The following is a 13,930-nucleotide window of genomic DNA, read 5'->3' on the forward strand; positions in this document are numbered from 1 at the left end:
TCACCAAGTTACACTTCTAACTTTTTCCCTCTGAGGACTCTAACCCCAATGTGACATTTGTTCCTCTTTCTCTTAAAAACGCTACCTCTGCAATTTTATCTGGTCTAATTTTGCATCGTAAACTCTGCAGTATCCTTTTGCTAAATTCAAATGTTTCACCTGCATTGCATTCTGCATAAAGGGGCTGTGAAACCCTCATCACACAAAAATCTTTAGCTGAACTTCAAATTTGACTTCACAAATGAGCAGGAACCTTTTGCTGCCCCAGACTCATAGCAGAGGCTGAAACCTGCCAGAATCTCCTGCTGCCTGATGGAGGCAGATGTGGGCCCTTAGAGTTAAAATATTTGGGAGAAAATTCCGAGAGAAGGAAAGCCAGCAACAGTTAAGCCCAAATTCTTGCCTTGAGTTGCTTTGGTGTTTTGACTGTGTTTTGTTGTGGTGGGTTGTTTGTTTGTTTGTTTGTTTTAGCAATCTTTCGGTTAATAGAGCTAGAAGCAGAAAGGATGAGACTTCGGTAATATGATGATGGCAGCATTTTCATTTGCATTTTGGTGGGGGCTTCATTTTACAGGGAGGGACAAAAGCAGCTGCAAACATTCTCAGTGTCTGTTGTGTGAAGAATTGGTAGTGCTCATGTAGGAGAAACATTTGCCATAATTAGGTATTATTAGTCTCAGTGGTCAATGTTCATCAGAAGTTCATCCTGCCTGACAGTCTTGGTCTGTAATGAAGACTAGTGCTTCAGTCCTTGCCAAATTAACAGGAATCTGAGATAAACCGACATCTCTGAAGACCTTTGCTGCACATAAAATGTACCAACCATTTAAAAATCTCTTGGAACAATCTGCTTGGATAAGATGTTAATGCATTTATCGGAGATGCTGACACTTAATAGGGGAATTTACTTTCAGTAGGATCCATATTGAATAGTAAAAGGGGGCAGGAGCCCTTTAAAGATGCAAAGAACTCTTAAAAATTTACAGGTTGTTCTTTACGCTGTATTCATAAATCAAATATATCAGTTCTTGCTTAAATTCTAAGTTTGTTTGTACTAGGAGTGGATATTCACAAAACACCCTCTCCTTTTTATAAGAGATCAGACCAAGGATCAGCTCAGCCCTTTTATCTTAGCTTTTGCTTTGGTGTATAACATTTGGAGGCTGATGGACAACATCTCTTTAGTGCACCAGCTCAGAGTGGGCAAGAACTAACATAGCTGTTTCATCATTCCCATTTAACCTCTAAAGGATTATCATTATTTTACTCATTAACGTTTCACTGCCTGTCATCACATTCACTGGTGTTTCTATTCAAGTTGGCTACCGATGGGACAGTTGGGCTCAGTAGTCAATTACTTGTCAAATTATTCACTGCTTCCACTTGAGACACACATCTTCACTGGTACAGAAAGTGTATTGCATTTCCAAGGAGGAGGTTACAAAATTAACTAAAGGTATTTTGAGTGCTCCACATATTGGAAGAGATTTGGTGAGCTAGCCATTCAGTGCACTAGGAAATCTGTGGGCTGCAATTTAGAAAATGCGTTTACATTTTCCGTCTTCCCTGCTTTTTCTCTATGTTTTTCTCCCAGACTTCATTTTAATTACTTCCTTAACTTCTCTGAAACAGCAAAGCCTCTTTTTCCTCCATTCTTTTCTGTCACCATGCTGCAATCTCTTCTCCCTGCCATACCCCTGTCCTGTCTTCTCCCCTCTCCCCTCTTTTATTTTTCCCTCACATGTTCTTAATGCTTATTTTTATTTATTCACTTTTTGGGACTTGTATTCAAAGACCATCCTCTTGCCCAGACACTCTCAACATCCTCTAGAGGCCAGGTATCTGTCAGTGTTCCTAATTTTCCACCAACCTGTCCCTGCTTATGGCTGGACCATCAGCTTCTTGTCATAGCTGCAGAGGAAGGAGAAAAAGTGATTTTTTACTATTGGCAGCCATCCTTCTTTCCCTCCTGTGTGCTCCTTCTCATCTAGCAATACCCATCAGTTCTGGACAACCCATGAAAAAGTCATCAGGCTGTCAGTTTTATGTTTTCCAGAATGCTGTTATTACCACCATCTTAGAAGTTGAGTTCTAAGTTAGATACCAAAGATATCAAATCTGTACTAAGATTACCTAATGTTCTAATCAGGTTGTGTCTTTTTGCTAAAGGAAAAGATCCTCTTCTGGACATTCCATATGCTTTTTATAGAATAGCAGTGTAAGAAAAGGTTGCTAATTTTCAGGGCCTGCAACAGTATGAGCATTTAAATGCATATATTCCCAGTGAGAACCAGCATTAACAGCGAGTTAAAGCTTTTAGATGGTAAATCCCACCAACGCAAGTCACAAAAGGGAAAAAAGAAAAAATGAGAAAGAGAGGGGAAAAAAAGAAAAAAAAAGAAACCAAGAAATAAGCACCAAAGTTCTTCAGTGCATTGTCTGAGCTCCACATACCTGTTCTTTATTCTGGCTACCTTTTACTCCCTCCCACTGCCCAGGTATTTCCACTTGCACTAATGAATTCCTGCTTTAACAAATCAAGTGAATCTGGAAACACATGAAGTTAATAGATCACAAATTTAGAAAATAGGTTCTTGTAACTACAGAAGTACAGACATCAGGTTGATTCCTTTTTTCTCTTCTGAAGTGAACATGTGTCAAACTTAAAAACTGGCTCTGTATCACATAAGGATTCCTACTTAAGGACTTATTTCCCAAAGCAATGTTTTCATAACACCAGTAGTAGATTCCACCTAACTAGTTCTTCTTTACTACTGCATCTTTTGGTTCTCTCTGAAACAATTACTTCTGTGATAATCAATTCAGACCGTTTAATTATTTTTTTGTTTTTAAATAAAGAACATAGGGGAACTGAGCAGATTCCTGTGAAAATCAGTGGGGAGATTCAATGCCCGATGCGATGCCTCAAATGCATTTTAGTGGAGACCCTGATATTCTAGAAGGGGATTCTGCATCACTCATTCACCAAGTCTCACAGTTTAGAACACAGAGAGACTCTTATTTTGCGTGTATGTGAATGTGAGATAAGGTTTTAAAGAATTTATGGATATGATTCCTTGGCAGAGGGGGTGGGTGGCAGGGAGGGTGTGTTTTGACTGTTGCTTTCAGAAAGGTCGTGAGTTTAGTTGCATGGAGTATGAATAGCACTGTATGAAATTCCGTATCTCTCACCCAAAACTACTAAGAGTAATAACTTTAGGTAGCATTTCTTGACAGAGGAAAATGTAGCATGCTTTTCCTAGAATTAAAAAAACCCAAACATTTAAGTATACAAATATATGTAGTAAACCTACCTAATAATCTCTGATAAAGATAAATGGTTGATTTCCACCTGCCTTCTGTTCCCATATTCTCCCAGATTAGGTCACCTTCCACCATTGCAAGTCTCTTAAGAAGCTGCCTTTTTTGTTTGTTCGTTTGACAAAACCTACCAAAGAGGTGAACGGGGCAGAACAATTTTTATGATGAAATCAGAGGGCATTTCTGGTATAGATGTAAGCCCCACTCCTGCAAAGCAGAGCCAGCTCAACACCTCTCACAACATATGCAAAACACAATGTTTCTGCCTCAAAGCAGTGGGACTAAGGATGGGGCTTCTGTTGCTATGGGAAAGGAATTGGAGGGAGACAAACTGTTGACCATGTGGAAAGTGTCCAAACTCCAGCATCTCTGAGAGGGTAGGTAGCATGTTGTTGGGAACAGAACTGCTGGAGAAGCCTCCCAACCCCAGCAGTGGATATCACACCAGGGATCATGTTCTCTGGGTGGCGACAGCTGCACTCACAGCAGCCAACCTGTTTTTCCACAGCCCTGGCATAAACAAAGCAGCTTGCTGGACCACAGCTATTTTGCTGTCCTAGACTACACCTTACCTGGCCCACACCTGGGGCCGGTCTGCTGCAAAGTCTACATATTCCTAGAGAAGCCTTCTTGATTTCTCTGGGAAAACTGGCAGCATGCAGTGTTGATCATGTCTGCATTGCTTTTGCAGAGTTGTGGTCTCAGCACCCACAGTCTTTGGTGACTCACCAAGGCTAGAGATGGGATCATCAGTCTTGTCCCAAAGAGTCTCAGACCTCCACTGGAGTCACAGCACTTGTGACAAGCTCTGGAAAATTTCTAAGCTCCTGCAACTTGACATCACACAAACATGCAAATATAAAGAACCTGAGATAATTGGCAGTGACTGCTAAAATTCACTGATAATTTCCTCTCCCTCTGAGTCCTATTCACTTGTACTCATGTTACACAGCATGTTCAGAGTCCCATCTAATTTCCACTTGTTCAGGGCATAGTTTTTAACACACGTGCCAATTAGAAACTATGTAATTTTTCTCATTAACAGCCTCAAACAGTCAAAAATACATTTGTGCTCAGATTTGCATCAGTTATATTCCAGCCTTGCGTACTGTTACGTTCATTTTACCTAAACTTTATAACTACATGATGCAACTCTTAGGTTCCTTCCTCTTTGCTCATCGCCCGCTCCAAGTCCACTCTGTAGTGTTATTTATGGCGTCTGGTTGGCTTTGACACTGTCCCCAGGCTTAAACAGTCAATGTCCTGCTGATGCGGAAGGAAGAAACGTCCACGAAGAAATGTCCAGGTCTCAGGAAAGTAATGGGTTTGAGCAGCAGTACTGGAGGCAGAGCTGGTAACACCCATAGGAGCTATGGGAAGAGGCTAAGGAATGATGTGTACACATCACCCACCTGAAGAACGGTTTGCTCTACTATCCAGGTTAACCTTGTCAGGCTGACAACGTTATGCAAGGTCCCCAGGCAACTGCCGTGATTGTTTGCCCTCAAGTAGTGCTGAGAGTCATCTGGGATTTTGACACTCAAGTTGGTGGGCTGGTGTTGAAGAATGAATCTCTCAGAAATACAGCAAGGTTTCAGTGCTGTTTGTTGACATCTGCCAGATGAAGATTTGGTGCTCAGTACCCAGGAGACAGATGAAATTTTGAAAGCCGAAGATGGAAATTTCTCTTTTCTCTTTCCTGTTCAGAGAGGAGTAGGTGTGAATTTAAACTGGTGGGGAAAGGATATTTTTAGTGTTCTATTTCTTAGTAATTTCTATTAACTACTTGTCCTCCTGCAGTTACTCTTCCCACTTCATCCAGTTTTAGAAATTAAGTCCATATCTTTCTGTCCCTGGTGAAATGACACACATCTAATGAAAGCACAAGTATTGCTTTCAGACTTGTAGACTTAGCCTGCTAAGAAGCTGACATACTTTTTTGAGATAAGCATCTTCAGTCTCAAGAGAAAGGCAGATGCCCCAGGGGCTGCAAACATTCTCTTCTGAGTTTTAAACTTTTGTTTACAAAAAGTAGACAACATTAAAAAAAAAAAAAAAAAGGTGTCTATATGTTTGCACCAAAATTTATTGGCAAGTACAGAGCTGGAGGGCTACTGACCTCATGAAATCCTGTCATTCAATCAGTCCAATATATGTTAAGATTCTAGGGTAGGGAGTGTTACTCTCTGACTAGACTTGGTGTAGAACTGTATAACTACCCTGTGGACAGGCTGGAGACTGTGTCTACTGAAATCTTCTTCAAAGGATGCCTTTGAAGTAGCATGCTAAGCATCAGTTCTATTGGAGCTGTAAATCATGCTGAAACACCATTGCACTGCATATCTGAGGCATATTTGTGAAATTTCTAGCTCTCTGGTCAACCCAATCATTTTGTGACAACTGGCTTCACGCAAGTCCTTCTTCCGAGGCTATTGTTTGCAGCAAAGGAAGCTGAAAATTAATATTTTCCCAAAGGCTACCTCCTTTCCTAGCAGAAAGAACATAGGTCTAGAAAATCCACTCAAATATATTAATTCAGCTGGTGTAATTCAATAAGCCTTCCAATGTCTTAAGACATTATGCTCTGCTGGCACCTCTGCTGTACTTGACATTTTGTCTCCTGAAGTTAGTTGTATGGACATCTTTCTACAAGTTACTTCAGGGAGGGGAGGTCACAACTTCCTTTGTCCTGAGCCTGAATCTGCTCAACATTAGTGAGAGATTATCAAAATAATCATTGTGTGCACCTGATTACTAGTACATAAACCAGTTTATCTAGTAAGGTAATGGGGCAGACGGATGGAAATCAAGCAATGACAACTCTATCGTATAGCACTCAAATTTGTCATGCAGGTGTCACTTGCATCTAAGCCTTTACCATGCGTCTGCTGGTGGATGGGATTGTCTTCCTGTTCATGCCCTGTTACACTGAAGCTGTCAACATATTCTTCAAAAAATGTAATTCATTAGTGTCCCAGTTTCTTCAAAAATGCTTAGAAGGGAGAATACCTGTTGTGGGTATTATTTCAGGGAACAAACCTCAAATTGACAGCAGAATCCTTATTGTGGCTTAAGCCCAGCCTCAACCAGGCACCACACCTCGCTCATCCCTCCGCCCAGTGGGATTGTGGAGACCATCAGAAAAAAAAAAACAAAAACCAAACCAAAACAACCTTGTGGCTTGACATAAAGACAGTTTATTAGGAGAGTAAAGGAAGAGAAAATAATAATAATGATGATAAAAGAATATATAAAACAAGTGATGCACAGTGTAATTGCTCAACACCCACAACCAATGCCCAGCCTGTCTTCAAGCAGCGCAGCGATCACCCCCTCTCCTCTGTCCAGCTTCCCTGGTTTATGTACTGAACATGATGTTACCTGGTGTGGAACACCCCTTTGGGCAATGTGGGTCAGCTGTCCTGGCTGTGCCCCCTCCCAGCTTTTTGTGCATCTCCTCATTGGCAGAGCATGGGAAGCTGAAAAGTCCTCAACTGCTTAGCAACAACTAAAACCATCAGTGTATTATAAATGTTATTCTCATACTAAATCCAAAACACAGCACTATACCAGTTACTAAAAAGAAAATTAAATCTATCTCTATCAAAACGATAACTGTAGCCTACAACAAATACAAATGGTTTTGGGTGTCGTAACATTCCAAGACCTTCAATGGCATGAAAGATATCTAGACATTTGAGTCTTATTTTTGCCTATTAGTTGTTATTTTTTTTCTATAAATGTCATAGTTAGAAACAAACTAGAAAAAAAAAAAGTTTCCTGTTCATATAGGCACTTGTAAGCAATCTAGTCAGTACAAGCTTGAAGCAACAGAAAATCAAGACTCCATCTTCTCACAAAAACACAGAATGTTACAGAATCAAACATTTCTTAATCCATCACTAGTTTTGAGGCTCCTGTTGCTGAGCACCCAGTAGTATATGGCCCACCAGCTCTCAGACTTGTCACAGATTATCCTGCAGAAAGAGGACCTGCCCCTAGTTGTTCCTTACAATGAGCTAATTGATAAAACACAGGGTAATACTCCCATATTGCAGCCTAGTAATTGCCATAGCAAAGCTACCACTGTGTTTGGCATAAAGCCCATTCTCAAGGAGAGGCATCTCTTTTCACCCTGATCTGGGAGAAGGTAGGGAAATACAGCACCTCCTGCTGATGATCACTTGTCTTGGTTTCATCTATTTTGTGTTTTGTTATGCTGGGTGGGAAAAGGTGGGAAAAATATCAAAAAGCCATTGTCATCAACTCTGGTACTAGAAAAATCTGTCAAGTTACTCTCCCTCATTGGACATGCTGTAATATCAAGCTGGCATAAGAACAATAAGGCAGCACACTTGGAAATACTATCAACACAGGCAAAGGGCACCAAGCCAGTATAATTTCTGATTCCAGCACTGAAATCTTGTGTGCTGGTTGGAGAAGTGATGTTTAAAATGATTTTCCCTCTCTGCAGATGAAAATTCATCTTTCAACTAACTTAGAAACATGCTAGTTTTATAGGAAACTTCACTTGATCTGGACATTTCTTTTAAGTGCTGCAGTAACTGTGAATTCTGATGCCATCCATAGTAGTAAAAGCTTATTCTTTTCCTCAGTACACAATCTGATACAGACTACAGTTTCAGGGCAAGTAGCAATGCCAGCACCTGTGTGGCTGCCAAGTTCAGAAATGCAAGTACACACAGAGTGTAAAATAACTATTGAACTGGTTGGGTTTTTTTGTATCTGTTGCTGGATTCCTGCAATGTCACCTTCAGACTTTGAAGGACTGTCCTCTTTCTGGGTCCAGCCTTGTCTGCTTGGCCTCTAGTATGTCTGACAGGCCCAGTTTCAGCTAAGAATCAATGAAAAAACCCTACCATGTCAAAATACAGTCTGAATCATAGAATATTGAAGTGTTAAAGTACTTCTCTGAAAAAGAGGTGTTTAATGTTGACAGGTTCATTGGCACTAGTATTGGTCTTGCCTTGTTGCTTGACCTTAGCATCAGCTTCCTGTAACTGCTGTTGAGACTGAGGAGATTATCCTTTTGTTACTGACAGTTTCACTGCTGAGATGGGGTGACCTTTCCTATTGTTCTGCCAACGTAGCAAGTCCAGATCATAGCTCACAACTTCTCAAATGCCAGCAAGAACACAGAAACTTTCTTTAGCATTGACAGTCTTGGCCACAGAGAGCTGGATGCAGCTCCAGTCACATCTCAGCCTGGGCAAAGGAACATTTTAGTTTACTCACAATAAACTGAGATACCCAACCACTTGAGGCCACTAAATGAGTTCATGTTTGTATGCTTGGCTGTTTGCACCATGCTCCAGTTTATATTCAGAAGCATGTACATATATTTCCATTGTGCTTTTGTCTGACAGGGACATGGAAGTGGACTTTCTTCTTTCAATTTTGTTAAACTGCTAGATAATATTCATATTGGTCAGTCTTACCACTGAGATGACCACAAGGCAAACAAACCTAAGTCACTAGACAGGATCTGGATTTTATTTTACCCTCCCTTCACTGGATAGTGGCAACTATAACACTTTTCTACTTGTAGAGAAATCTTCCAGAAAATATTTAAAAGAATAGCTCTCATCAGAAAAAAAATCAAATGGAAGTTTTAGGATTTGACTGATTATTATGGTCATTTATTTTTGGTCAAATATCTTCCTATCTGACTCACTAGGTAGGGATTCTTATAAGTAAGTTTGGGGTAATTTCCTTCCATGCAGTGCCTATTTTTAATTCAGGTATTTTTTAATACAGATTCTAAAGACCTGATCATTGACACAAAACTTAAAATTATTTTAACAAGTCTCAATATCATGCGTTAACTTGCAATAGGAACTATGTTTTTATCACTCATCTGTTTGTTTTAATTTTGTGTACATTTTATACCTATGCTTAGTCTTTATCCTGTATAGATTTTTTTGGTCAGAGAGCTTTACAAGAGCTTTAATATAAAATCAGCATAAATGTGACAAAGGCCAGACATGTTACTACTGACACTCTGTCTGCCTAAGGCAGCAATCCAAGCATTCATATGTCACCCTCCAAACACGCTTAACCCACTGACTTAGGGACATTGGAGCTGACAGATGATGCCGGCCATGAAGGACGTTGCTTGGACAGCATGGAACTTGATGGACATCTTAACATTGTTTACTTAATCATTATTGGGCTTACTGTTGTTGGTTGTCTGAAGAGGCTATTTGACTATGGGAATAACTCATTTGTCACGGGTATTCTCTGAGTTCATATAACTGGCAGTTATTCCTACTTTCTGGCAGAAATACTCTGTCAATGATTGAATAAGCCTTTCCCCTCTCTTAAAGAAGACAAAATTCTTCAACTACTGTAAGGCCAGTTTTCCTTCTAATTAGCATCCTGGCTCTGGGGAGACCTGTATTCGTAACACTTTCAGAAGATAATGAAGCTATTCTGAAAACAATTAAACCTTCCATGTATAAGACAGGTGCTTCTAGTGGAAATCAAAGGTCTTGTTTTGAAAAAGTATCCTCTTTTTCACCATAGTAATGTTAGGTGTCCTTAGATGAATTAAAATCTAAATGTGTAAGGCTAAGAGTAGAGGAGTGATACATCCTGTACTTTAATACTTCTAGAAAGGATAGCAGATGCTAATTATACAGGTATACAACTCATTTAAGGCTTTTCATAATCTTATTTAGCATTCATACTACAGGGCAATAAATAGAGGAATGTAACAAAAGAACAGAGTAACAAGAGAAAGACACTATATCCACTGTTTTCTTGGGAGTGAGGTGAAGCAGTCAAGTAAAAACCATTACTGAAAAATAATTTCATAAACGTGTGTGTGTGTCTACATATATGTTTATATATATGTCCTCAGGACGCAGACAGGGACATAAAGGATAGTTTAGATTGAATATCACTGAAATCAGTGCAGTTGCTTCATTGACTTCAACGTACCTTGATTAAGGTTTAAGAGTACCTGGGTCAGTTTCACCTTCATAGACAGGGAAGTTTAAAACTATTTTAAAGTTTCCAATGCTGCTTTTCCTTCCCAGAAGATTCTGCAAAGGGAATGATACATGTTAATACAGAATAGTTGCGCTACTGTACTTTATTCAGAATTTCACTACAGACAGCATAGGTGTGAAGATTCCTTCATATAAAACAAAAAAAAAAAAAACAACCCAAAACTTCAAACACAGCACTTGTTAATTTTTTTGTTTGTTTTGGTTTTGTCTTTTTGTTTTTTAGCATGCAGTTATTCATTACTAAGAGCTCTGGAAACACTGACTGTATGGAGTAGGAAATTAAGCCTTTTCTGAGTTATATAAGTCATATTATTAGCAAAATAGTAATCAACTATTTCCATAAGTAGAAATACTGAATTGGCTTGACCATGGTAGGTCCAAATTTAAAGAAGTACTGTCAATGTGAAATCAGATTAACTTCATAAAATTAAAGTTGCACCAGATTTATTCTGCATATATTTACTAGTTTGTATGGTTTTAAAAGCACTATTCCTTAAAAAAGACCAACTAACAAAAAAAGCCCCAACTATTCTCTAAATGACTGAGTCACAACACAGAAAAAGTTGTAATTGGCAGCAATGAAAAAAAAATCCAAAGAAATTTCTGTCAGAGATATAAAGCAAACAAATAGGAAAATACCCTTTCAGGTTTTCTTTGATATAGGGCATAATACTTTCTAATGCTCCAGTATGGATGTTCACCTTTTTGTGTCTAGAAGTGCAAGAGAATTCTGGGAGAAACCCATACAGCATCAAAATAAGTTCACAGAAAACAATCAGTTTGTTGTCTGAAATCTATTTTGACATAAAAGAGAAATCATTTTTGTTTTAATTTCCTTTGCACTCTTAAAGTTTTAGGCTTTCATGATGTTTTCTAGTTATTTAAAGGCATTTTGTTTACCAGTCTTCAGGTTTTTTTTACCAGTTCCTATAAACCCAGGGAATCTGGGTCTTGCTCTGACTTTCTTGGGTTTCGTTGATTTTTCTTTTTTCCGTTACATGCACAGGAGCATCTCCATTAAATTTTAATTTACTGCCCATTGTGGACAGCATATGTAACAGAGCTCCCACTTTACACTCAAGAACTGGGAATTTATTTTTCTAGAGTATTTCTTGTTTGAAAGCCTTTTCCTATTACAAAAGATGTCAGGCAGACTATTCTACAGTAGTCCTGTATTGCAGTGGTGGATGATAACAAGAATCTCAAGGGTTAGGACTTGCTTTAGACTTCAGGTTTTGCTCTTCATGCTCTGACACTATTAACTGTTGTGCAATTTAGCACCTAGAAGTTAAGAGCAGACACATATAAACAAAAAGTCACAACCTTCTGTGTTGAGGTGGATCAGTTAACACAATCCAGAGAGCCTGCTAAATCAGATTTTAATTTCTGTCCCCCACGAGAATACTCTGGATGGTTGATTTCATGAAAAAGTAGCTATTTCATCAAGTCCACACAAAAGCAGACCATAGAGAACTTAGCTTTGCCCATGCATATCCCATATCTTGAGTGTTACACAGCAGCATCAATCTCACTAGATGTTTTAAAATGCTAATTACCACAGGAACATGTGTGGAGGAATGCGGACAGAAGACCTTCCTGGTTTTCAGGAATGTTTCAGCTTCTATTGCAGCTGGCACATAATGCACTATTAGACTAGTAAAGCACTTTTCAGTTGCCTCCTGAACAAAGCACTGTCTTTTTCCTCAAAAGACCTCATAGTGGTTGAATTCTGCTAGAACACTGAAGCAACTGTAAGAACATAAAAAGGGCTTCGCTAGTGTTAAATGGGAGATGGACTTCATGCGCTATTATAAGGTTGAATACTTGTGGGCCTTACACCTCCCTATGACATACAATGGTTATACTGGAAATAATTTTGTTCTTTTCATTAAAACCCAGATAATCTGCAAGTGTTTGGGGTCTCATAAACAGATTTAATCCTGTTCTATTTACTGATGTTCTGGTAAAAGTACCATAACCTGTTGGAAATTTTGTATTGTTACGCCTTTATCTCTTCTTCCCATAAGGAAAAAACATGACCAAACAATCACGTGATAATTTTACATCCGTATGACTTGATCACATAACACTATCTCAAAATTGAAATGTTCCTATTAAAAAAGAAAAGTCTGTTTTATATAATTTTTAATAATATGATTGTTAAAGCTTTGAGATTTTTCAACCTTATATAACTCTCAATTTTTAAAAAAACTATATACTTGACTTTATATAGGTTTACTTTTTTTTTTTTTTTTTTTTTTTAAATGTAAATAGACATCTCACTCCAGACCCTGTGTAGCTTCTGGAGAAAGCTTCCCTCTGGCTGAATGAAACCTGAAGTGCAAAAATCTGCATCTAATTTCTTCTACCTGTCCTTGGCATAAGGATCCTTTTGCATTGCTTATTTATTCTGCATCCAATGCAATTGCCACTTCAGGATTTTCAAGGACAAAGACTGCTGGAGTAATTTTATGATGAATATGACAAGATTACTCGCTCATAAACACAATTTCTGAAAAACGCTATCTTCACAGGTAGTCACTCCTCCTGTCCCTGATAGTTCTTGTAATGCAGTGGTAATCATTCTCGGCTGGAGCCTCTGACAAACGCTGCTCTGGGTTTGGACAACTGTTGTCCATTTTGTGAGTAGGTCATTAACCTGACAGATGCAGAGCAATTTTAAGTAAGACATTTTGTTTCAGTATGAAGTTCCCTCATTTGTCATGTACATTGGTACATTAGATAATCTTAATAATCCATGCTGCTCTTAAAACCTAAGAATTTTTGTGGATGCTGAGACCTCCTTGCTCTAACAGCAGATAAGAACATTAAGAACCTGCAGAAATTGTTCAATATTTTGTAGGATCAGACTCTGAAAATTTATTATTTTTAAGACATAGCATGAGACTAAAAGATGTGCAACTGCTGAGAATTCCAGTAACAGGCAGCAGACAATCTGGTTTTACCAATAATGAAGCTGTATACACAGTCCTGTTTCCTCCTTCATACATCCCCAGCAATTCGTTCATTGTGACTGTCACCAAAGCAGTTACAATCCTTCAGCAGTGCAAGAAAACATAAAGACATGTTATTACGTGAAGGCTGATCCTTTAGCTTCACTTAGGAGAATGGACAGAATAAGTCACTTCAGTATAGCTCATTTCCGACTTTGACTTGCTCATGGAAATAACTAGCACAATAGAGACTTGCCTGTGTGTTACTGTAGCTTCTCCAGAAAATAATTCATATCAGAATTGAATTCTTTTTACAGATATGCAGAGGTGGTGTGTTGTTTTTTTGTTTGTTTGTTTGTTTTTCCAAAATACTTTCCGAGTTGTCATAATATGTCAAAATTCACAGTCAGTTACATGTGATACCATAGGCATGTTCAACTTCATAACTATAGCATCATGAAGTGGGCACTGCTGGCAGCAGAATACTAAGCCTGATGGACCAATGCCTTAATCAAGTCTGGCAAATACAATCTTGCCATAGACAACCTGCTCCAGAGTTCACAATATTTTGGTACAGCATGCTACAAAACAGAATTTCTCCCTACAGTAAAGCAACTTCTG

Source organism: Streptopelia decaocto (assembly GCF_964273445.1).
Source record: "Streptopelia decaocto genome assembly, chromosome: 1".
NCBI classification, from domain to species: Eukaryota; Metazoa; Chordata; class Aves; order Columbiformes; family Columbidae; genus Streptopelia; species Streptopelia decaocto.